This window comes from Dromiciops gliroides, chromosome 3 (assembly GCF_019393635.1).
Source record: "Dromiciops gliroides isolate mDroGli1 chromosome 3, mDroGli1.pri, whole genome shotgun sequence".
NCBI classification, from domain to species: Eukaryota; Metazoa; Chordata; class Mammalia; order Microbiotheria; family Microbiotheriidae; genus Dromiciops; species Dromiciops gliroides.
In genome coordinates, this window is record NC_057863.1 from 203371037 (window position 1) to 203395815 (window position 24779).

Genomic DNA, 24779 nt, shown 5'->3' on the forward strand with positions numbered 1-24779 from the left:
ATATAGGCATAAATTGAAAAGTATGACAGATATGTTAGGGACCTCAACAGGACTAAAATTCTTTTGGGTTCATTGGATTTATAACTGGAAAGGACCTTATAGTTCACCTAATCTAACTTTTTAAATTTTATCAACCCTTGATATATAGGAAGGAGGAAACTAAAGCTGTGAGAGATTAAGTAACTGTTCTAAGTTTAAATAAGTAGTTATTGTGTTTGCCCTTCATTCGAGGAGATCCATGACATCTTGGTGGTGTCATGACTTGTACTGAATTGGATTTAAGGGAGGGAGGGCTGTGCAAGGTCATCAACCTCACTCTCTCCTCCAGAACCATCTGGAGATGTCCCCGAAGGTTTAGTGCAATTGAGGTTAAGTGACCTGCCCATGGGCACACAGCTAGTAAGTGTCTGGGGTGAGATCTGAACTCAGATCCTCTCAACTTCAGGGCCAGTGCCCTATCCACTACACCACCTTAGGTGCCCCTCACATAAGTAGTAAGTAGTAGTAGCATAATAGATGTAGTTTTAGTTAGCCAGATCCAAGGGTATAGAAAGCCTTGGGAAAGGGAAATGACCTGCCAACTTTAAGGGACCAACACTAAGCAGAAAAATGTTTAATAACTGGTTCTCTGGGGGGGGGATGTAGTTATGATGCATTTTAAAATTTAATCTGTGCTATCAACATTTTCTTCATTACTTTATTAAAACTAGACAACCAGCAAAAAATAAATCAAGAATTGATTTGTAGCATTTGCCAATTTTCAAGGTGTAAATGCTCACATTGAAAACTTAACAATCTGCTCTTATAAGACTGTTTAAAGTCACTCTCCCCTACCCCCATGTAGACCCCTTGTACTTTCACAATCCTAAATTGGGGTAGAGAGATAGGTTGTGGTTCAAATACAGAAAAAATATAAAGGAGAATATTAGAGCATCATCATAAGTATTGTGCTCCTTCTGGGCTCATGCCACCAACTAGAAATGGCAATGGTATAGGATGGTTGGGTTTCTAGATGAGCAAATGCTACTACTCAGAATTCTGGGGGTAACCCTTTAGACAGCTATAATATTAACCTGTAGCTCATGAGCCCTCAGTAGTGAATACCCCTTTAACAATCAGTAAATTTAGTTAGTTAGCAAAAACATTTATTCAAAGGACAGGAAAAATAATGGTTACAAAACAAATTTGCTACCATAAATCTGAATTGTCTTCTCCCATAAACATGTATAATTCTGTGAGGGTTGAAGAGTAAGAATAAAAAGAAAGTAAAAATTGTCATGAGTCACATGTATAGAGAATGAATTAAAGTAAAATGGTCCTGAGCCTTATATGGAAGGAACATATGTGGCCAAGACAACACATGAACCTGGAATAGGAAGGCCTTAGCTATATTTTTTTTTTGGAAAGAATCTTAATTAAGTTCTTTGCAGTATATATTGATGGCAATAGATTGATCCATTGCTTCATATGGCAAGTAATCTTCCCTTGATGGGTGGTTCATTTTGACTTACTTAATTTAAGGAGCAGTCTTAGAGCTATCTGGGTCAAACTGCTTTGCTGGGACAAGCAAATTATTCTTCTGTTAGTCTTCTGTGCCCACCTAAACTGGATTGGACAGATTCCTTAGACACTGAGCTCTCCATAGGGAATGGCATCTCTTCTGGACAGGCTGATTTCCTAACTCCCTAGACTAACTTTTATTAACCATTTACAATCTTTCAGTATTTAAATCCACCAACTTGTCAGAGTGATGTGCTTTCTTCAGCTGGCTTATTGCCTTGATCTTTGCAGATAGAGTGCTGTTTTGTGGATTTTTTTAGCTCCATGATGTCCCTTAGACTAGAAATGAAAGAATATCCTCCTCTTTGACTCCATCAGAACTTCTGCTCTATTTTGTTACATGTAGAAGAAAGCAGAAGTTTAGTTTCTACTATTTGACAATTCTTTGAGAACCATGACAAAATCCATCAAGAAGAGTCCCTACCTTTCCTTATGGGCCTGATTCATCCAGTTATAGTTTTTAGACTCCTGGCAGTTTATGCAAATGAATGAATGGCTAGATATGAGTGCAATTTGTGTCCTAAAGGAAAGTTATTATCTTCCTTACTGCTTTTGTGCAATCAAACCATTCAAGCCTCAGACCTATTCTAGGCATAGAATTTTTCAACATATAAAACAGTTTCCTCTTTACTTTTCAATGCCTACTTTCACCCCTTTCAGTCTACTACTTTCCTTAGTCTTCATGGGTCAGGAAAAAAGAAAAGGTTGGGGGTTGGAGGACTGAAATTAGGAGATTGAGGCCAAGCTAGGTTGAGCAATCACAATGAGTCTTTAGCCAGGGCGGTGAGAATAATCCAAGCATGACCAATATCCTCAGGAAAATCTGGACTGCTGATTGATCTCAGCCTTGGAAATGTATCAGTCATCACCTTTCAGTCAAAAGTGAGCAAATAACTCACAAAGACATTTGGCTATCTCCCCAGGGAAAGGAAAAGTGAGGAGAAAGAGTCATTGGCTCATAGACTGGCATGCTCAAACAGTAGTGAAGGTTTTATTCATGACATTCATTTGCCCATTGGTTTGTCCTCTCCCTAAGGCCTAGAATTTTCAATTGAATCAATCAATCCAAGGTAGACACTTGGTGTGAAACAAGTCACTAAACAATTTGGGAATAACATCCTTCCATCATTGTATAGAGATATATGATACCCCATAAGAAATATCTTGTGTTTGGCTGAATCAAATTCACCTCTGAGTCTATTTATAACATAGTTAGCCTGTTTAACATAAAATATTTCAGTAGCAGTTCAGTCAAGGTATGTTGGTCTGATCCAATGGTGAAGGACTGTTGAGACAGAATTGCCTTTCATGGAGGAGAGTATTAAATTTATTCCTTTGTTCTCAGTGACTAGCTGATGGCCTTGTGAATTTAAAAGGTCAATAGATCTAGATTTCCCATCAGCACTATTACGTATATCTCCTAAGAATAGCATAGGGTGATGGTAGAGTCTGCATTGGAAGCTGAGAGAAAGATCAAGGAAAGAAAAATCTATAAGGTCATCAACCCTTGAAGCCAAGTAGAGAACTAGTCCAAAGGGGAACTCCATCAAGACTACAATGGGTGAAAAAGACTTTCAAAAAATCTGTAACCCTTTGGCCACATGTGCTCCCTAGATTTTACTTCATTCTCCCCAGGGACCTTTTTTTACAAAGGAAAACTGTACCCATGATTTAAAGGGATGTTTCTGTAACAATTACTCTTGCTATATATGTTTAGTAAATGCCATGAGGAGAGGAGAGGAGAGGAGAGGAGAGGAGAGGAGAGGAGAGGAGAGGAGAGGAGAGGAGAGGAGAGGAGAGGAGAGGAGAGGAGAGGAGAGGAGAGGAAAAAATAGTCTTAAAAAGATGGGGCTTGAAGGGCAGAGCCAAGATGGTAGAGGAAAGGCAGTGACTTGCCTGAGCACTCCCCAAGACCCCTCCAAATACCTTCAAATAATGCCGTAAGGCAATTCCTGGAGCAGCATAACCCACAAAAGGACAGGGTGAAATATTTTTCCAGCCAAAGATGACTTAGTAAGTCAGCAGGAAAGGTCTGCTGTCCCAGGGTGAGAGTGGAGTACAACCCATCATAGGCCACGCAAGTGCAGACCCAAGCCCAGTTCAGATCCAATCCCAACAAACCAGGAGAAGGCCTCAGGAGCCTCTGAATCAGCTGTAGCAGCAACTGCTTCTGGAACGCAGCCCACAGACTGTAAAAGTGTCAAACAATTGTACAGAAGGAGATTACAGGGATCTCTTTACTAGCAATTCAGCAGGACTCTGTTGTTTTGCCCATACTTGAATCTAGGTTACAGTCTTGGGTGGTGGTCCCAGGCAGGGGTTGAGCACAAGCACACAAAAGTTTGCAGCCACCATGAAGCAGGATTCTGTTCATAGTTCCAAGGCAGAAATCATAGAAGAGGGAAAAGGACCCACATGTACAAAAATATTTATAGCAGCTTCTGGTGGCAAAGAATTGGAAATCGGAGGAATGCCTATCAATTGGGGAATGGCTAAACAAGTTGTGGTATATGAATGTAATGGAATACTATTATGCTATAAGAAATGTTGAGTATGAGAAGTTCAGAGAAACCTGGAAGGACTTACATAAACTGATGATGAGAGGAGCAGAACCAGGAGAACACTGTACACAGTTACTATTTTCAGCAATACAATGATCCAAGAAAACTCTGAAGAACTTATGAAAAATGCAATCCATCTCCAGAGAAAGAACTGATGGTGTCTGAATACAGATTGACGCAATTTTTTTTGTTCCTTTTTCTTAATTTTTTGTCTGTTTTCTTTCATTTCATGACTAATGTGGAAACATTTTGTGTGACTATAAATTTATAACATACTGAATTGCTTGCATTCTTAAGGGGGGATGGGGAGGAAGGGAAGAAGAGAATTTGGAACACAAAGTTTTAAAAATTGATGTTAAAATTTGGGAAAAAAATAAAATACTAAATAAATGGGGAAAAAAGATGGGACTTTATTTCAAGAAGCAGACCTGTGATTTTACTGTAAATAAGGAACTCCTAGATTGGCAACTCCATTGACACTAAACAGTTTTAGAATTTCCTAGGTAATTATGAGGTAAGGCAACTTATCAAGAGTCACACAGTTTTGTCTCAGAGGTGGAAACTTGAATCTGGGTCTTCTCAACTCAGAGCCTGTCTCTGTATCCAAAATGCTACATTTTCTGCTTCACCTTTCTCCTTTTATCTTCCCCCATTTATTTGTCATAATGAATAAAAAGGCATCAAAATGAGAAAACAATGCTTACAAACATTGGTTTGCACCATAATATAATTTAATTCTTAAAATCCTACCCTAGAGTATGTTTAGGGATACTCTGGATTGGGATAGAATATATTTTATCAGCAGCATCAGTAGCAGTGAAAATGGTGTTTCATGTAACCTGACTGCTTTTGGCAAAGTTTCGAAGTATTTTTGTTACATCTAATTCCACTGTGGGTGTTGACCTGGTTTTGGCCAATAGTGGTTTGCTCTAAGTTGAAATAAGAGGAAAGAAGTCTGTGAGAAAGGACAAGTACAAGTAGAATCTCATAGAACCAGGTGCTTTGCATTTATTTTTCCTGTCAGGATTGTAGTTCTGACCTGCTTGAAGAGGCAGAAAACTGAAAGAGAAAGGTCTGAGGACTCAAAAAACCCTCAGTGAGAAAATGCCACTGCTAAGAGAGAAATGACCTTTATGAATTTTGCTTTTCCTTCATGTTATTGTAACTGCTTAAGGAGTTAAATTTTGAGGAGAGTAAAAATGTACTTATCTGTAGTCTGGTGAAAGGGCATTTTTGCTAAGTAACTTTAATGCTAAGGTTAATTAGGAAATAAAGTAAAGGGGAACCCATTTTTTGTTGTTGAAAGTGAATTGCTAAGTGCCAAGGGATATTCCTAAGAGAAAAGAAACTTCTTACTGCAAGGATTTCTGTTTCTCAAAGTCTATCAAACTGTTACTTTATATCCTGTTTTATATTTTCTAGATCTGTAAGGAACTCACTTTTAAAGAAATCATTTGAAAGGAAAGGGTTGTATCTGAAAAGGAGTACAGCCTTCTGGCTTTTTATCTGGTAGCCTCTATTCCTTTGTGATAGTGCTTATAGTCATAAGCTCAATAACATCCAAACTGGAAAACTATATCTGGCAACAAAAGAGTAATTCTGGTATTACAGCCAAACAATTTGATATAAAGATCCATAGTTCAGCAGAAAGTGAACTGGCTATGCACTCAACAGGACCATTTTTTTTAAAAACCTGCCTCTGATGCTTATTAATTGGGTCACTTTGGGCAAGTCACTTAACTTCCATTGGCTGCATCTTTCTCTTGTAAAAAGAAAAATGCAGGTGTTGTACTAAATAGGCTGTTAGGGGCTCTCCAGCTCTAGAAATGAAATTGTATAATTTTCTAATTGTAGACTTCTATTTTGTGAAAGTACATAGCATATCTAAATTGCATAATGGGACAGAAGAAATAAAAATACCATTTAAAAATATCTGTTTCTATGTCACCTACTTAGAGATACTTCTGAAATTCTTCAAGAAGAAAAAAAATCAAAGTACTATGATTATTTGGATAACATATATTTGAATAATTCAATGGATCCCTCTACCAGTGAAGATTATAACCCATATATGCCATCTCATTCTGTATGACTCTTTTTCATGTACTCACATCACTTAGCTATCAAGGATCTCTTCAGTATGATGGATGCTTTCCACTGTCTTTTTTAAAAACATTTTGCATATAGCATAACAACTCTTTGGTTGTTTATCAGCTATTCTTCACTCTCATTACCTCATGTAATCTTAGTGTTGGAGGGAACTTCAGAGGTTATCATGTTCAAATTCAGGAAAAGGAGAAGTCTAAAGGTGAAACCAATAAATACTAACAGCCTGGTCAGTTACTTTTCATATAGTTTGCATATACTTACATGTACACATATTATTCCCATAGGTAGAAGGTGAGTTCCTTAAGCACAGAGAGCATTTCTGTGTTTGTGTCCCCACTGCCTAGGTGAGTGCTTGGCACAGAGTGGATGCTTAATCAATTCTTGTTCAATTTATTGATTCATCTGAATCAATAAATGGTGTGAAGAGGTTTTTTAAAACTTGAGTTAGACAAACAAGTCTTGTTTCAGAGCTAACCACTTCATCGGAAAAGGAGAATATACAAGATATGGTTTTAAACTTCCACCTTTGAGGAGGGTCAAGCTGAACATCTCTAAATCTTAGCAAGAACTGTGATTAGAAACAAGTGGACTGAGTTTATCATAATTGGAAAGCAGGTGTTTAAGATACAGAACATTGGGTATATTTCCCTTGAGAGGCAGTAAAGTAATAATAAATAGGGTACTAGATACAGATTTATGATGACATGTATTCAAATCCTGCCTTAGACATTTACTTGCAAGGTGACTCTGAAAAAAATCTGTTCCACTCTCTGTGCCTCAATTGCTTCATGTGTAAAATGAAAAGGCTGGATTTACAGGCCAATAAATCTATAACCCAGTTTTATCCTTCCTGGAAAATAAAGGGATAAGAGATGAAAGCAATGACAGATTTTATATTCTTGGGCTCAAAGATCAGTGCAGACAGCAGCTGAAGTCATGAAATTAAAAGACACTTGCTCCTTGTAAGGAAAGCTATGGCAAATCTGGATAGCATGCTCAAAAGCAGAGACATCATCTTGCCAACAAAGGCCTGTAAAGTCAAAAGCTATGGTTTTTCCAGTAGCAATGGATGGCTGTGAGAGTTGGACTATAAGGAAACCTGAGCACTATAGAATCAATGCTTTCAAGTACTGGTGCTAGAAAAGATTTTTGAGAGTCCTTTGGAAAACAGCAAGATCAAATCAGTCAATACTTAAAAAAAATTCAGACTATTCATTTGAAGGTCAAATACTGAGACTGAAGCTTAAATAATTTGGTCACACAATGAGAAGATGGGATCCATCAGAAAAGAGCCTGATGTTGGGAAAGATTGAGGAAAGAAGGCAAAAGGAAAAGGGGACAGAAGAGGATGAGATGTACAGGTAGTGTCATAGAAACAATGAACATGAATTTGGGCAGACAAAGAAATAGTGGCGGGATAGGAGGACCTAGTGTGATGTGGTCCATGCAGTCATGAAGAGCCAGACATGACTGAACAACAATGCTACCAATGGAACAATATTTTAGGTATAAAGGAACCCTTTTTATATTAATTATTCTTCTCAAGGATTCCATTTTCACTATATAGGAATGATTTTAGAAAGATTTGTATGTTTTTCCCGATAAAGGATTTTTCTCTGGTAGTCTATATTTTTTATTTTGTTGAATTTATGCTAGATTTAGACATTTGTTATTGAGCTAAGAATTTCCCATATAATCCATGTACTTGATAATTCTCTTAAAATACTTACTTCCAAGCAAAATTGTTTCCTTAGTGAGTGGTGTCTTCTAAAAAAATCTTACTCTGATGTCTCATTTTAGTGTTGAGGCAATCCCAGTTTCTCAGAAGTTATGTCCATAGAGTGTTCTGTTCTGGAAATTTATATAGATCTGGAAAAGCTTAGAGAATAATTGGAGCAACTGATACACTCTTTTCTAAGGACAGAAGAGAAGTTTGTTATAAGCAAGATGGCTACTATATGATGATTTCTTTGGCCATAGTATCCCATGAAAGGAAGTAAGAAACAAATTGGCCTTCAGTTCTTTTCATTTTTGCAATAACAGTGACAGGGAGATATAAAAGGTGGCAGCAGAATTAGTCCTCTAAATGTATGATGCCTATCCAGTAGCCATGAAGTGGAACAAACTACTAGAAAAAAATAAATTACATTAATCTCAACATTACATCAATAAATGAAACCAGAAGACAAAAGAAGCCCAGCTGAAAGAAAGTATAGTTCACAGGTACTTAAAAGAGATGGTGAAATTGGTTTTATCATGTAACCAAGATATATAATATCATTGGGGTGTTTGGTTTTCTCGTATTGCAGTGTTCATGGCAAGCATTTGAAAAAAAATACTGCAATGATGCTAATTGAGACTTATACATGAAACATCGGTTGTAGAAAATGAAGAGGAAAAGAAAGTATAAGTGTTTAAGTTGTTCAGTCATATTCAACTCTTCATGGCTCCAGTTGGGGTTTTCTTGGCAAAGATACTAGAATGAGTTTGCTATTTCCTTCTCCAGGTTATTTTACAGATGAAGAAAGGGAGGGATATGGGGTTAAATGACATGCACAGAATCACATAGTTAGGAGATGTCTGATGCTAGATTTGAACTCAGGAAGATGAGTCTTCTTGACTCCAGGCCCTGCCCTCTAACCACTGTACCACCTAGCTACCCAAGAATTTAAGTAAGATCATTTAAATCTTAATCAAGAGTCTATAATCTTAAATTGATTCTTAAACTGGGTTTTGTAATTTTGTTTTTAAATATATTTTAACTTCATTTCACATATTGCTTTGTTTCATTATGCTGGTATTTTATAATATACATTTAAAGCCATTCTGAGATGGGGTCCAAAAGCTTCACTGGACTAAGAAAAATAGTCAAGAATCCCTGCATGAAATTAAACTGGGGCAGCATGTTAAAGTAGAATGATTACCAGAAGCAAAATCAGAGCACCTCAGTTGAAATACTGCCTCTGATAGTCACTACCTGTATATTTTTGGACAAGTAACTTAACCTCCCTTTTAATATATAAAGTGATAGGGTTTCCTAAGATGGTTTCTAAGGTCCTTTGCAGCTTCAGATCTATTATCTTCAACTTTGTTTATTACAAAAGTAGTCATAGGGAGGATATTGAATCACATTTTGTAAAACACTTTTTTCAAGAGTAATATAAGAAAAAAGCCATTAGTTTGTTATAAATAATACAGAAATCTCATAATTCTATATCATAAAGGTTCTTTTTAAGAAGAAGGTCAGAAAGTGTTATGCATGTTGAGTACCAAATAATGTCACCAAAAATGAAGTTAATTGAATTCTGACAGGAAATGACCAATTACTGATGAGAGGATCATTTCTGAATCAGTTGTCTCCATATAACAAGGGGTATTGACTTAAGTGCTAGAGTAAAGATAAAAATCGATATCAAATTAGAAGAATAAAAATAAAGCTATCGAAGCAAGTCCAAAACAACATATTTAAACAAGCTGTTGACACTAAAAAAAACATATATGGATAAAAGAATGGATATTAACAAACTATCATCCTTTCCTTTGAAAATTTAATTGATATAAATTAATTTCTACTAGGGGCAGCTAGGTGGTGCAGTGGATAGATTGTCAGATCTGGATTCAGGAAGACTCCTCTTTCTGAGTTCAAATTTGGCCTCACACACTTAATATCTGTGCGACCCTATTTGCCTCAGTTTCCTCATCTGTAAAATGAGCTGGAGAAAGAAATGGCAAACCATTCCAGTATCTTTGCCAGAAAACCCCAAATGGTGCTACAAAGAGTTGGTTGGGACTGAAATGACTTATCAACAACAACAACAATTTCTATAAAACAATGACCAAGTGAACTTAGAAGCATTCTTAACAAGCTAAAGTTTGTCGTGGGATATCTCTGAGAAAATAAATTTTAAAAGACCATCAACAAAAGCCACCAGGCATGTAGGCTGAGAAGTTTGAACCTAAAAAGATACTCACCTGAAGTAGCAGAAAGAAAACTAGAGGAGGACAAAACTTCAACTAGTTGAGCAGCAGCATTGGAGGAAGGGCCCCCTCATCCCCTGTGGCTTTGGGACCAAGCCACAGCTGTGGGAACAGGGTGAGAAGTGATTGATGATGGTCAAGGCAAAAACAGCTGACAGTGATTGATGGTGAATGATATAGTGTCTTGCTCAATGATAGATTAGGAAACAAGGGACTGTCTGGAGAGTTGGTTGAGAAGAATCTCAAGGCAGCCTTCTCTTGAATTGCCATGGAAAGATGAGTTAGGGGAGATGAAGCTGTTCTAACAATAGATCAGGACAATTCCTTCTTCCAGTGACCTCAGAGCATTACTCTACCTCCCCCTGGGTATTTGTTTACTTTTCTCTTCTGGAACAAACAATCTTTAAGGGATTTATTTTCTATTTCTTTACAAGGGGAAAAGAACTGTTTTTGTCATGTGGGATTTGCAATTAATTGTGTTCGTTAATATGATTGAATTAAATATCTTATTATTTGATTTCCAATGATTTATCTGATCTGTGAGTAGAGTTTGTATGGGATGCGTCTGGGAAAAAAAGAATATATTTCCTTTTCTCTTTATGTAATTCAAATCAAAGTGATTCTCAGGGTAGAACAGAAACTCTTTTTTACATTTCTGTGTGTTTATGAGGGAGGGTCATCTGGCCTATTTGAGTTTTTGCTTTGATTTGCATTGTTTTAATCTAGGCACAAGGTAAAAGAATCCCCACCTCCTACCCCTACCCCCACTCCCACTCCCATTATATTGATTTCAGTGGGAGTTCATCTCAGATGATATTGTTAAGGTCAAGCTAAATCTACACATACTAGCATTACAGACAATCATTGATTAAAGCTTTTTTCTCCCTCTCAAAGTCCAGGCAGTTTTTAGAATTTTGTTGTTTGTTTTTGTATTAGGGCCAATTCTATTAGTCATCCAAGCAACTTGAATTAAGAACAAGTGTATAACAGTGTTGTGTTATGGTATATTTGTGAATGGCCACCACGGGTACCCAATTATTAGAGAGCTAGTGCTCAGTGGCAAGACTTGACCCACATTGAGGTCTGTTTGTTTTGTAAATGCCTATTGACTGTGATAATGATGATATCAAAGGGACTTTGCACCATGCTATGGAACCTTGGGGGTGATGCGAAATACTGAATAAGGTAAACAAAAAATAATATGACACGGTTACTGTACTGTATGAGTTGCCATAAACTGTGTGAGGCATTCCCAGATACCCAAAGAGATAATTGGCTAGTGTGGTATGTAGATAATGCCCACTGAATCTGCTACTGTTAAACCAGGGCTGGTGAATGAGTATAATGTTCTCATAGTGAGAGCAGAGTGAACCAAGGATGTTGTAAAATTCCCATTGAGGGAAAAGATCCCCTCTTCAGCATCCAAGTGACCTAGGACCAAGAGCATTTTCCTTAGCAGCTAGTGTCCGCATAGCAACACTGGAAGGGATTAGACAGGCTTTCAGTCTGCTTATACAGGTACCATGGCCTCAAGATGCAAACATCATGATTATTCTTGGGGGACATCCTCACTAGCTAGAACAGGAGCCTTTTCAGTCTTGGTTAGGATAGATTTCCTAAGTGAAGACAGAGTGGAACCATACTGATGAAGAAAAATAGAGAACCTCAGGGCCCTGTTTTTTACCCCTTTTGCTCTTTGAAAATTCAGCAACCTGAGGTCATGGCTCTATAGTGACAGCAGATTCTTTAAAGCAAGTTTGGTAGCACTGATAGTATAAAGGGCAGCTATGTCAACTTCCCAACATGCTCCAATAAGAAGGAGAAAAAGCTTCTAATTTTGTACTGCAATTGAAAAAAAGTTTCCTTTCAGAGATAGAGGTGCACCTGTGGAGCAAATAATCATTGCAAAGCTGACTCAAGTGACTATGGATTGATTTATAATACAAATCTAAGGCTGAACCAATCTGCCAATCTTTGAGTTTCCCATTTACCTAAAATTGACAGAACTGGAAAATTAAGGTAAAGGTAATGGTGTCAGAAGCAATAGTCTGACCTGAGTTTTTCCAAGCCATCTCCTGAGGTATAGGTTACAGAGACTGAGAGATATAAGTATAATTAAAACAGATATTATTATTATTATTAATATTATTATATTTTACATGAACTTTTATAAATCACTTTTACATGGATTATTCCATTTGATCCTCACAATGACCCTGAAAGGTAGGGGCTATTATTACCTTCATTTAGAAATAAGGTTGTTGTTTCTTGTCATTGGTCCTTTTTGAGAATGAAAGACATCATGAGGGTGATGTCTTCATTTTTTTCTGAATTGGATTTAAGTAAGGAAGAGCTGTACAGTCATCAGAACCTGAGACTGAGAGATTTTAAGTGACTTGTCCAGGGTCATACATCTAGTAAGTAGTGTCTGGATTTCCGTTCAGGTTTTCCTGTATCCAAATCTAATAAGGTCAAGCTTTCTGGGTGTCAAATAGGCCAAACAAGCCAACTGCAATAAAGAGACAAAGGGTCCTGGAAATAGAAACCAGGGTAACCTACTTCAATAAAAGCAACAATGGGGAAAAAACCCAATAACTCTAAAGTTTTATTGTATTATTATTGTTCGTTAAAATTGTGGGCAAGATGAACATGTGTATCCTTCATATACAATTGAACATAGATCAACTTTACCAAGGTCTATCAAACTGGTATTAGGAAACAAAGACAGATGCAGGTTAAGGGAATTGCCTGTAGGTTCTGTGACCATAGCTCTTTTTGCTATACCCGTTCCATCTGGAATTATAAAAACCCATAGTGGGTTCCTAGCAGTTAAAACTGAAGATGTAGAACACTAAACTGTGATGTATAAAAAAATCCACAACAGCATTCAGTGATACTCCTCCTAAAGGATAAAAATGGGTTTTGACCAGAGCTCCAGGTTAGCCTCTTTGCAAAGGTCACTGAAGGTTGGAAACGGAAAAAACTAAATGAGATTTTGACATCACAGTGGTCGAGATGAACAAATGTAATCTAGGTGCAGAATTGACTACTTACTAGAAACTACAGTGAACCAGACTATTGAGGGCACCACAAATCCTCACAGTCTTGTAGGCTGCATAGTCTCTGCACCTGAAATGATACCTTTATAACATGCCTTCTTCTCTCCTTTATATTGCAACCACCATGGTGCAGACCCTCAACACCTAATACCTCTACTATTGCATTGCCCTTCTGTTTGGTCTCCCTATTTCAAGTCTCTCTCTACTCTAATCCATCTTCTATTCAGCTATCAAACTGATTTTCCAAAAGCTGAGGTCTTACCATGTCACCCTCCTATTTAATGAACTCCATTTGTTTTCTATTGCCTCCAGACTACAATTTAGAATACTTTGTTTATTTTTAAATGTTTCCTGGGATTCAGTTATACAAGTTTCTGCAGTGTTTTATACATATGATCTGCATCTCCTCTCTCCATGCTTTTGAACTGAGTGTCCCCTCTACCTGGAATGCATTCACCTTATACCTCCTATCTCTTGGAATACAGGGTTTCTTTCAAGACTAGGTCCAAGCATTTGTTGTTTCATGAAGTCTTACCTTCCACTCATCAGATTCTACTGCTTCTTCTCCCACAATTACCATATATTTATATTATACATATTTTGCCAGCTCTTTCATGTCTCTGCCAATAAAATGTCAGTTCCATTAAGCCAAGGATTGTTTCATTGTTGTCTTTGTGGCCTCAGCACTTAAAAAAACCAAAACCAACCAAACAAACAAAAACCCCCAAGCCTTTAATAAATGTCTGTTGATTGTTGCTACATGGTGACTTCCCTGAAGGTATGTTTTTGAAGATACAAAGCCATCCAAAAATTGCTCCAACATTACCTCAAGGCAGCTGTCTCCTTTGTTTTCTGAGTATGAGATTCCAAAGGCAGCTAGGTGGTGCTGTGGATAGATCATTGACCCCGAAGTTGGGAGGGCCTGAGTTCAAATTTTACCTTCCACACTTATTAGCTGTGTGATCCTGGGCAAGTCATTTAACCATAATTGTCTTAAGTATTCAGGGCCATCTCCAGTGCCATAAAGAAAAAAAAAATGGAAATAGTTAAAATGTTTGTGGCTTACAAAATTTCAAATAAAAGAATTCAGTTAGAGTAACACACAATACCATGAAATTAGATGACCTGCTTTCAGGTGGTGTTTCTCAGTTTTGAACCATATCAATAGGATTTATTGTGGTGAGTAAAATTATATGTTGTCACCCTAGTTCTGTCCTAAGTGTAGGGAAAATTATCTGGGGTTTATCAAATATCTGTTACTTAGAAATTAGAGGCTACTTTATCAGTTTGGGGGCATTAAGCACTTATTAAAGCATATTAGATATTAATAAAGCACACATGGCTCAAAGACAGAAAAGCCTAGCTAGGATCTAGGGGAGGAGAGAGAAAATGGGCTGTGTTTGCTCTCTCTAAATTCTCGGGTCAATAGAGTGATCAGTGAGTATAAACTCTCTGAGGGAAGGCAGAGAGGCAGCCCTTACACACTGCTTAAAGCCAATCGGCTATCATCATTCAAATCTATTGGTTCACTGGATTTATGGGTGGTTCACCCAGTGCATGCTGATGTCAGAGCCCAGAGAACAGATCCTCTGGCAGGAACAAGGTTTTCAGTTGGGTGTGATTTTAATCCCCATTCACAGTCCTAGGTCCCCCTTAAAGGGCAGGCAGTTAGGCCCATGAGTGAGGGGGTCTCAGAGTCCCAAAACCCCATTATTTTCTCATACTATCAAGTTCTTATATTAGAGAAAGATAAAGGCAATACTTCTCATTTGTCTGGTGTACGCTTCTACCAATTTAAGCACATTCTCCAATGAACTTGTCAGGTTCCTGACACTTTTTAAATAATCAGTTTATATTAAATGTGGTATGTCATGAACTTTTTAGGAGTGTTGGTCTATATGAATGATCAAATGATATAAAGGATGCAGAGCATTTCATAAATTATGAGTTTTATAGAAGACAATTTGGTTATAATCTTCTTTATTATTATGTTTTATGAGTATTTCTCATTCCTTGTATCTCTATATTTTATGAAATTCAGGTAGAATTGGACCTTGTTTGTTACTATCTTACACATTTCTCTTTTGTTTAATATTTGACAGTCTGTTACACACATAGATTAGATTTGCTATTCTTGGTTATGTGTGGGTGGTTTTAGTAATTCAATGAAAGTTTTGATATATACACTCATCTTCTCTAGGTTCACTGAAAGCAGTCTCAAGTCAACTCTAGTACCTCACAAGATGATGTTTAAAATAATTTTTAAATTATTTAAATAAAAATGATCCACTCTTGAATAATTTTAAAATTATTTTAAAATCCTCCATTAGGAGGATTTTTACTTCTTCCTGTTTCCACAGCCTTCAACTTTTTCCTCTATATCTCTACATTTTGAGAGCTTTTTATTCCATGTAATTTGGTGTGGTTATAAATGTCAGGATATGGCAACATCTATTTAAAATATTAATACTTTTTTTGTGAATCAGTATTGTATACCTATGATTTTGGATACCACTTTGTGATAATTTGGAATAGCTCTTTTGTCTATGATGATGTCCTGGTTCTAGGACGGTTTATTTGAGGAATTCTCAAAGATATTTGTGAGTTTATTTATAGTACAATGATTTGCTTTCTGTTAACTTATGGATATGTCAGCCAGTCATGTAGCACATTTACTGTGCTAAGGACTGGAGCAACAAAGAAAGAAAAAACAATAACAACAACAAAAATGTTCCTGCTCTCAGCAAAGAGATCAGGAGATTTCATAAGGAGACAGTAAGACATAAGACTACCTAAAAGACAAGAAGATAGTTTATGAAGGGCTTTGAATACAAAACAAGAGATTTTATATTTGATCCTAGAGGTGGTGTGGAGCCACTGGAACACAGGGGAGAGGAGTAATCTGGTCAGACCCAAGATTTGGAAGATAATTTGACAACTGAGTGGAAGATGGATTGGAGTGGGGAGATACTGGAGGTAGGAACACCAAAGAGAATGCTGGCCAAGGTGCCATAATTTCAGTGAGGTGGTTAGTGACTATATTAGAATTATTATAAGATCAAAAGAAAAAATGGGTCTTATCTGAGAGTAGTTATGAAGGTAGAAATGAGAGGATATGCTGCTGATTGGATACAAGGGGGTTGATAAAGAGTGAGGAGTTGAGAAGGACACCTAGGTTAGGAGCCTGGGTAGCTAGCTGATCCATCATTCACTTGTGTGTGACTCTTTGTGACCACATTTGGAATTTTCTCGGCAAAGATAATGGAGTGGTTTGCCATTTCTTTCTCCCAAATCATTTTACAGATGAGAAAAATGAGGCAAACAGGGTAAAGTGACTTGCTTGGGGTCACACAGCTAGGGTCTTAGACTGTATTTGAAGGTCTTCCTGACAGTAGGCCTGGCACTCTGTTCACTTCATCACCTGGCTACTCCAGTAACAAGTAGGATGATGTCTTAGGTAAGTGAGAAATATGTGTTCTGGAAATGTAGTCTGAGAGCATATTTAAGTCTTCTTCCTCATTTTTGATGAGGAAATATTAATATTTATGTTGCCACTTTTAGGTGTTAGACCCTAAATTTTGTTAATATTGTATGAGATTGTTTGAATTGTTTCTCATCTATTTTACTATCCCAGAGCTATATGTTGAGCATTTTGGAGGTATTGATTACACAGACATGTTCTTCTCATTGAGTTTTAATTATAGTATGATAGTCTCTTAAAATTCATACCCACAAATTTATCCTTGTTAACTTTAATCCTGATATTCCTGGAGGAGACTAAGTATTCATCTATCAGTCTTATTGCATGTCTTGATTAAAGCTCAAAGCCTTTAGTCTCCCCTTGACATAATAAAAACTTTAAAATTATAATAATGTAATTTTAATTATCAAATACAGCAATATTAAGTAATATCTAACATTATTAAAGATAATTATTAATAATCATTTATGCTTGGTATCATCTTACTGTTCTGGTAGTAGTAGTAAATACTAATAATGGTGGTGGTGGTGATATTTTGTTGTATTTGAGAAGACTGTTGGGAGATGAATGTGACAGATTCCTTGGAGTATGCTGTTATAAAGTTGTTGATTAGTGCCAAGCCTTTTTCACATACATGAATTGTATAATCTTTCAGCATGGAGTGAAGGCTGACACTGAGAGCATAGAAGTATTCATTATCTGGCCACATCAAAAGGACTGTTATATATTGAAGAAATTTTGGGGCTTTGAGAAAAATGATTATTAATACCTATATCTTGGGGAGATTCAGAGTTCTCCCCTTCTTCCAAAGTCCTGATTGTAAGATCAGTCTTTTAAGGACATTACTGATAATGAGACTGAATTTACTTCTCTTCAACTTGGTCAGACCCCACCCAACCTTACTAGGAATTTAATCTAAGGTGGAGAAGCCCATTGTTCTACTCAAGCTTGGGTAGAGGCATATCCTTTGTCAAAATAGCCCATGGTTGGGAGTGTTTTGGTATAGAGATAGTTTCTCTGTCCAAGGGTGACATGATGTGGCTGTCGGCCCTTCAGGTAACATAGTTCAGTTTCCACTGTGTTGTCTAATCAGAGAGCATTGCCACCCTTCAGAAAAATCAACTCTTTGAAGGGGATATGAACTGTGAGCCATGATTGTCTTTGGTCTGAGAGAAACATTCCAATGACCATTCTTTTATTAATAACTTGCTAACCTTACTAATAAAGTCATTAAATTAGAAACTATGTCTTGAACCAGAAACAAGTATAAACAGAAGGGCAGGAAAAAATTCAGGAAAAAAAAATGTTATTCCCTGGCACTCTCTGGAGAGTAATAGTACTGCATTAACTATGTTTTGACAAAAACAAAAATAAGGAGTAAGAAAAGGCGGTGGGGGGGTGTGGTAAAAAGTTTTAACAGTCGGTTAGATAATGGAGAGACACCAGTTATTTTTAGGACCACTCTTTTGGGGAGGAGACCAACAGCATGAGCTACGCACACCAGTCCACCTGCGACGCATGCCAGATTGCCTGCTGAGCACTCAACTTCCGGGGTGCGAGCTTAAAAGGCAAGGAGAGAACGGAAGTGGGGCTTTTTTCCTGCTCCGCTGGTCTCCTGGCTGTGCTGCACAGACAGACGCGGACTGGAGTTTGACTCGGCCCGGCTCTTGGTTAACAGCACGCGCTTGACTCAGTCTCTCACCCCAAAGGTGGCCTTCCGCTTTTGGTGAGTTTTATAAGGAACCTAGACTAAGCCTAGACTTAAGACGATTTGTATTGTATTTCTACTTTCCTATCCTTCTAATCAACATCACCTTGTGACTACCATACAATAAAAGGTCTATCTAGATAACCAGAAGCTTCTTCCATTTACTAGTCTGGGAGATAAATTAAGGGAAAGGTTAAGTAGGGTAGATTTATGATCTAATATCCAATTTTAATCTCACAAAGTGAATAAGTGGGAAGGTATCTAATTTGATTTATAAGTAAATTATAACTGTATTCTTTTATATATTTGTTGTTATTATTATTATTATTATTGTTGTTGTTGTTGTTGCTATTACTATTATACCAATCTCTAGTTCAGACCCTGTCTCACAACCAGGGAAATAATTTAAATGAGGGTTGAGGGGAGCTACCCAATCTATCCTAATGTAGGTGGCTGCCTCACTTCTGAGTAAAGTTAAATGACAATTGTAAACTCAGAGACCTACCTATAACTTTTTTTAAAAATCACCAGTCTAGTCATTGTCTCTATTTTTTTCAACATCAGTAAGTTAGAGCCTTCAAGTTCTTAAGTATGAACTCTGATTCTAATCCTATACTATTATCAGAGACTCCAATATGGATTACAAAGGGATAGAGGAAGACTGAATAGTACCAGCACCTCAAACTGGTAGCACAGAAAAACTGCTTCTTTCTACTTCCACTGTATTTGCTTTCTGACTCTGAAAAGAGAGAAGTAATTGGCTAAAAAGAAATGGGTGGAGCTCTTTCCATTTCTCTCTGAGCAATAGACACACAACAGAAGGACAGCAGGATGGAAAGGGAGCTCAGAGGACCTGTGAGGATCCCTCCAAATCTTGGAAAACTTTTCTTTTGTGGATTGTTAACACAGCTTTTTCCATGTTTCTTGCTCATCACCTGTGTGTTGAAAACCAACAGCCAAGAACACTGCCAGGATTGCTTGGTGAGGTCTACTTTGCATGGTTTTGACACTGAATTGAAAGGAGAGGGAGAAGGTAGAGAAAATTACATAGAACTAATTAGAAGCCCACTAGTTGGTTAAAATGTCTTAGAATTCTTTGAATGAATTTTAGTGTAGTTTTTTTCCTCATTTGCATAATAAAATGCAAGCATTCCCAAGAGTGTGGGTGTCTCCTAGTCTAAGAATCATGAGTAACAACCAGAAATTTCCCTTATTAATCTTTTCTAGATATGTTAAATTCCCAAATAATGTTTTTGTTCCTCCAACTACTTTTCTGCTGTTTTGTTTTCGTTTTATTTATGTGGTATGTGATTATAGTTGCTTTACATTTTCAGCAATGCCCAAATATCAATATGGATTGACTACCCATTGCTTTAGCAAGAATTTTTATTTTTTTCTCCCAAGGACCTTTTTTTGGTTAATTTTAAAAGTAGCAATTGGTAGTTTAGGGGTACCAACAAAAACATTTTGGGAAATGTTTTTTCCTCTTATGGGTTAAATTTCTTTAATTAGCTTCCAAATTTCTTTTTTGTTTCAGTATTGAAGATGTTCCTTTTTGTTCATAAGGCCTATCTGGGATTTTATCACAAGCACACTTTTAAGGATTATGTGAAAGAGCAACAGTAATGCTCTCTTAAAAATTTATATATCTTAAAACTTATATTTAATGTAAAAGATTAGAAATATCTATCTATCTATAGATATAGATATTTCTTTTAAAGCATTTTTATGTGGATTGAATTAAGCTATAACATTGAAGTTACTTTGGTATCCAGAGAACAAGGAAATAGGTTAAATATAGTGGGTCGACACAATAATTAAATTTATTTCCTTTCCTAGAAATAAATCATTGTTCTAAAAAATTCAGGAAAATGACAGATAATGTATAAAATGATTAAAAGTCATTATTACAGTTACAAATACAGTCTGTCTCTCAATAGCCACTGGAAAGGTGTATGATTTGTTCCACTAGTGTTAAGGTTACTTAGCAGCAGGATCAGTCATGTTTATTCCCTAGACACAAATAACTCCTTTGTTCATTTGGATGCAATTAAAGATTGGAATGCAGTGAAATTATTGAGGGAAAGTGGCTCATACCGCACTTATTAAGGAACTGCAGGAGAGTTTTGATTTCTGAGCCAAACTTAATTCTTCAAACTATTTAATTTTGAAGAACTAAAAACTAGGTAATTGGATTCTTAAATTTCCCCTCCAAAGATAAACCAAAAAAAAAAAAACCACAAAAACCACAACATTGAACCAGAAATTAATTTTATTTTTATGATAGGAAAAAGTCATCATGACAATCTGTGGTATAACATAACTTTTTGCTATGTGCACTGAAGGGAATTTTCATAGACATAGGTAAATTTTAAAATCTTTTATCGTTAAATATTTATGTTCCACTTACAAAAACTAGGCATATAGGCCTGGTAGATCATAGTTTTGCACAATTCCAACTAATATTATTCTGATTTCTCCAGAATAGTAATATATTCATACAAGGGCCTGCATTTAAAGAATCCCTTTTATTGCATATCTGGGGTCATTACTTTCTTCTTCACTAATCTGTAAGCCTGTTTTAGTGGGATATAGCTATAAACTTTAATTTTTCATAATAGATTGTAAATAACCATTGTTTACCACATTCCCTGTTGCTCCCACCCTCCAAACAGTATGTAATAGTCGGCAAAAAACACTGAGTATGGGGTCAGAAGAACTTCTGGAATAGCTGGTTACTTCCGGTATGATTTTGGTTTCCTTATTCTCTTTGGGCCTCAATTTGTTTATATGACAAAAAGTTGTTGGTATAGATGGAACCTATATTCTCTCTGTTGCTTTACAGATGGAGAAAATTTGATGTAGAAATTCTCTGATTGGGTTCAGCTACTGCCTCTATGCTTCTTAAATATTTTCTTTAAAGTAGAGATGTGTTGGCATAAGCTGTTTTCAACAAATCCAGATCTTACCCGTACTGACAAAACTTTTATTTGGCCTTCTAATTATTTTTAGCTATGATCCTGCATCCCTTCTGCCCTTCGCTGTCAACTCCCAGAAAAGCTCTCTTAACAAATCACTTCCACTTTCTCATCTTGTGCTCTCTTTTCATTGAAGGGCCATCTGAATTCCAACCTCACCACTTAAAATTACTGTCTCCAGGATTACCAATGAACAATTAAATACCATGTACGATGCCTTTATCTTGTATAATGTCTTATCTTTAGTGACCTCAATAAAATGTTACTCTGTTCATCATTCCCCTTTTCTAGACGCCATATCCTGATTTTCTTACTATATAAGACACTTCTCTCTCATCATCCTTGTCCCATGTCTATACATAGGTATTCTTGTTAATGAAGTTAACTCAGAAATTACTTAATATTCATTTTGTATATATTTTGCAAAAGCATGAGGTAGTTGCCAAAAGAGAGTATACCTCAGGTTCAAAAGTCCTGGATTTGGGGCTCTCACACATACTGGTTGTGTAACCATGGACTCATTAATTAACTACTTAATAGTTTAAAAAAATTACAACCTGCATCAAGAGAAAAAAAATTCCTAATCAGGAGTTTCTTATGTTGCTGAAACAACAGGTTTGATAGATGTATGTGTGTGTGTGTGTGTATACATACATATATGTATACACACACACACATATATATATATGGAGAGACACGAATAAATGTATACATTTCTATATCTGTCTATACATACTTTGGGTAAACATTTATATATGTGTGTCTATATGTCCACAACAATCTCTTTTTATTCATATCTACACATATTTAAGTTTATAGTTAAATATGTAGATATGCATCTGTATATTGTACAGGTATAAATGTTGTATACACATATAAACAATATATTAATATATAATTCTATATATTGAGTTGCCTAGGCTGGAAGTCCACCATTCACTCAGAGTCCCACTCTCAACATGGATGAACATGGAAGCCTTAAACTTTTTTGGGAATGTTGATCCTTTTCTAGAGCAGACTGGTGGTTTTCCACTCCTAGGGGTTCACCTTATTGGTGCTCTATTTAGTGTGTATACTCAAAATGCGTTAGCTCAACTGCAGCTCAAAATTGAATGTAGTAATAACTGTTTACAGTTCTTGCTGCTGGGGAACTGAGGCTGGTGGAGGATAACGTGAATTTGGGAATAAAGATGCAAATCTATACATGTAATTATGTGTGTGTATATTTATATACATACATACAAACATACACACTATATATAGATGTGTGTGCGTGTGTGCGTGTGTGTGTGTGTGTGTGTGTGTGTGTGTATTTCTGTGCAATGCCTGACATGTATCAGGAACTTTAAAAATGGAGGGGGAGAGGGAGTAAGATATAGACTAGAGTAAGGGTAGGTCTGAATTTAGGATTGCTTTCTAGACATTGCACCCTATAAATTTAAGAGCTTTGGGGATTCAAGCTAAAACAGATAAAGCTGGCAAAGTAACCTTTAATCTTGAAACTATTACCCTATGACCCACAACCAACTCCATGTTGCCCAGTACAGGGCACAACTGCTTACTTTGAGCACAATATTTCACTCAAAGGAATATGAATGTTAGTGTCTCATAAGAGAGAGAAAAAATATCTTCTATTTCTCACAGCAAGCATATGGTACAAAAACTGTGATTACCTGATCATGTTCCATCAGTACTGGCTTTCAGGTTTTCCTAACCTATAATGTACAATGAATCATAATTGACAATTAATAATGTCTTGTGATTGTTGAGATAGTCTGCCTACCCTTAGGAAAGATTTTCAAAGGACAACGATTAGCTGTCTGTATGCTCACATTCATTTATTCTTAAATTACCTTGACTTTTAAAATTCCAGATAGTTCTCAAACATCCTGAGAGTACCGATTACTCTGTGAATACATATCCCAGAGATTACTTGTATTCCTGAATTCTGTTCAATATAAATAGCAAAATGTCCATGTGATTTCTAGGAAGGAAAAATACAATCTCAGTAGCTGAAGATGTACTGATAACCCTTCGATTATGACTCAAGGTATTCCTTGCTGAATTACATATAAATCACCAACTTTCCTTGAGGGGGTTAAATATCCCATCCAGTTATGTGTGTGTGTGTGTGTGTATGTATATGTATGTATGTGTGTGTATATACATATATATATATGTATATATATATATATGTATATACACACACATATATATATAATAACCATTAAAATATCCTGGGAACATTCTTTGATGATTAGTAAAGGCAATAAATCTTTAAGAGTTGGAACTGATCTATGCAAGGTCACTGCTAATTTGTACACCCTGACAAACATTTCAAAAAGCAATAGTTGAATATAAAGTAAATCTCCGATGATAACCTTTCTTTTTTGGCAAAAGAAGAAGGATGTATTTCTCTTTTCAGATGCATCCTCTTATTTATTTCTCTCTTCTCTAATTGGAAGTTGTTTATTTTAACCCACCCTTCTCTTTTAAGAATGACATCCTTCTTTATCATTGAGGTTTGGTGGTTGGATGTTGACAGTCACCATGGTGCTGTCAGCAGTTGAATTGCTGCTATAAAGTCAGTAGCACATGAAGCTGCTGATTTAAAAAAAAATGAATAATTCAAAACAATTACTGGAATGATGTGGAAAAACACCTAAGTTTTTAATCATTATTCTTTAATTATAAAACTGGAATCTCAAAATAGAAATTAATATTTCTTGTGAGCCACAGAAATCACCCCCAATTCTAGGTGGCTGTTTTTAGATTATAATATGGCCCTATGTCTTGCAAAATGTGAGACTTAATAGAATTGGAAATTGTGAGGATCCAGGGTATGTTAGAAATAGTTTTAGAAATGGAATGGCAAGACACAGATTGAAGTCCTGACTAGATGCTGCCTTAGCTATTCAAACTAAAACACATCACTTACCTTTGCTGTTCCTTGTTTTCATTTGTAAAAAGTGGATATCAGTATTACTTATCTCACAGAGTTCTTATTAGGATCTAGCAATTAATTAGCAAACATTTATTAATCACCTATGATGTGTTCAATACATTATGTGATATGCAAAATATAAATACAAAATTGTCCTAATGCTTAAATAACTGAATTTTATAAAAAAAAACAAACCAACTCCAAAATAGGCATAAAACCTGTATTTTTGCTGGTATTGGCATAGGAAGCTCCTAGTTGAAGAAATTTCTCTACAGATGCAGATTGCAACTTTATCTTAAACATAGAGATTTAGAGATTTGCCTAGAGGACTAAAAGGTTGAGTGATCTGTCCATGGTTACACAGCCAGTATGTATCAGATAAGGGATTTGAATCCAGGTTC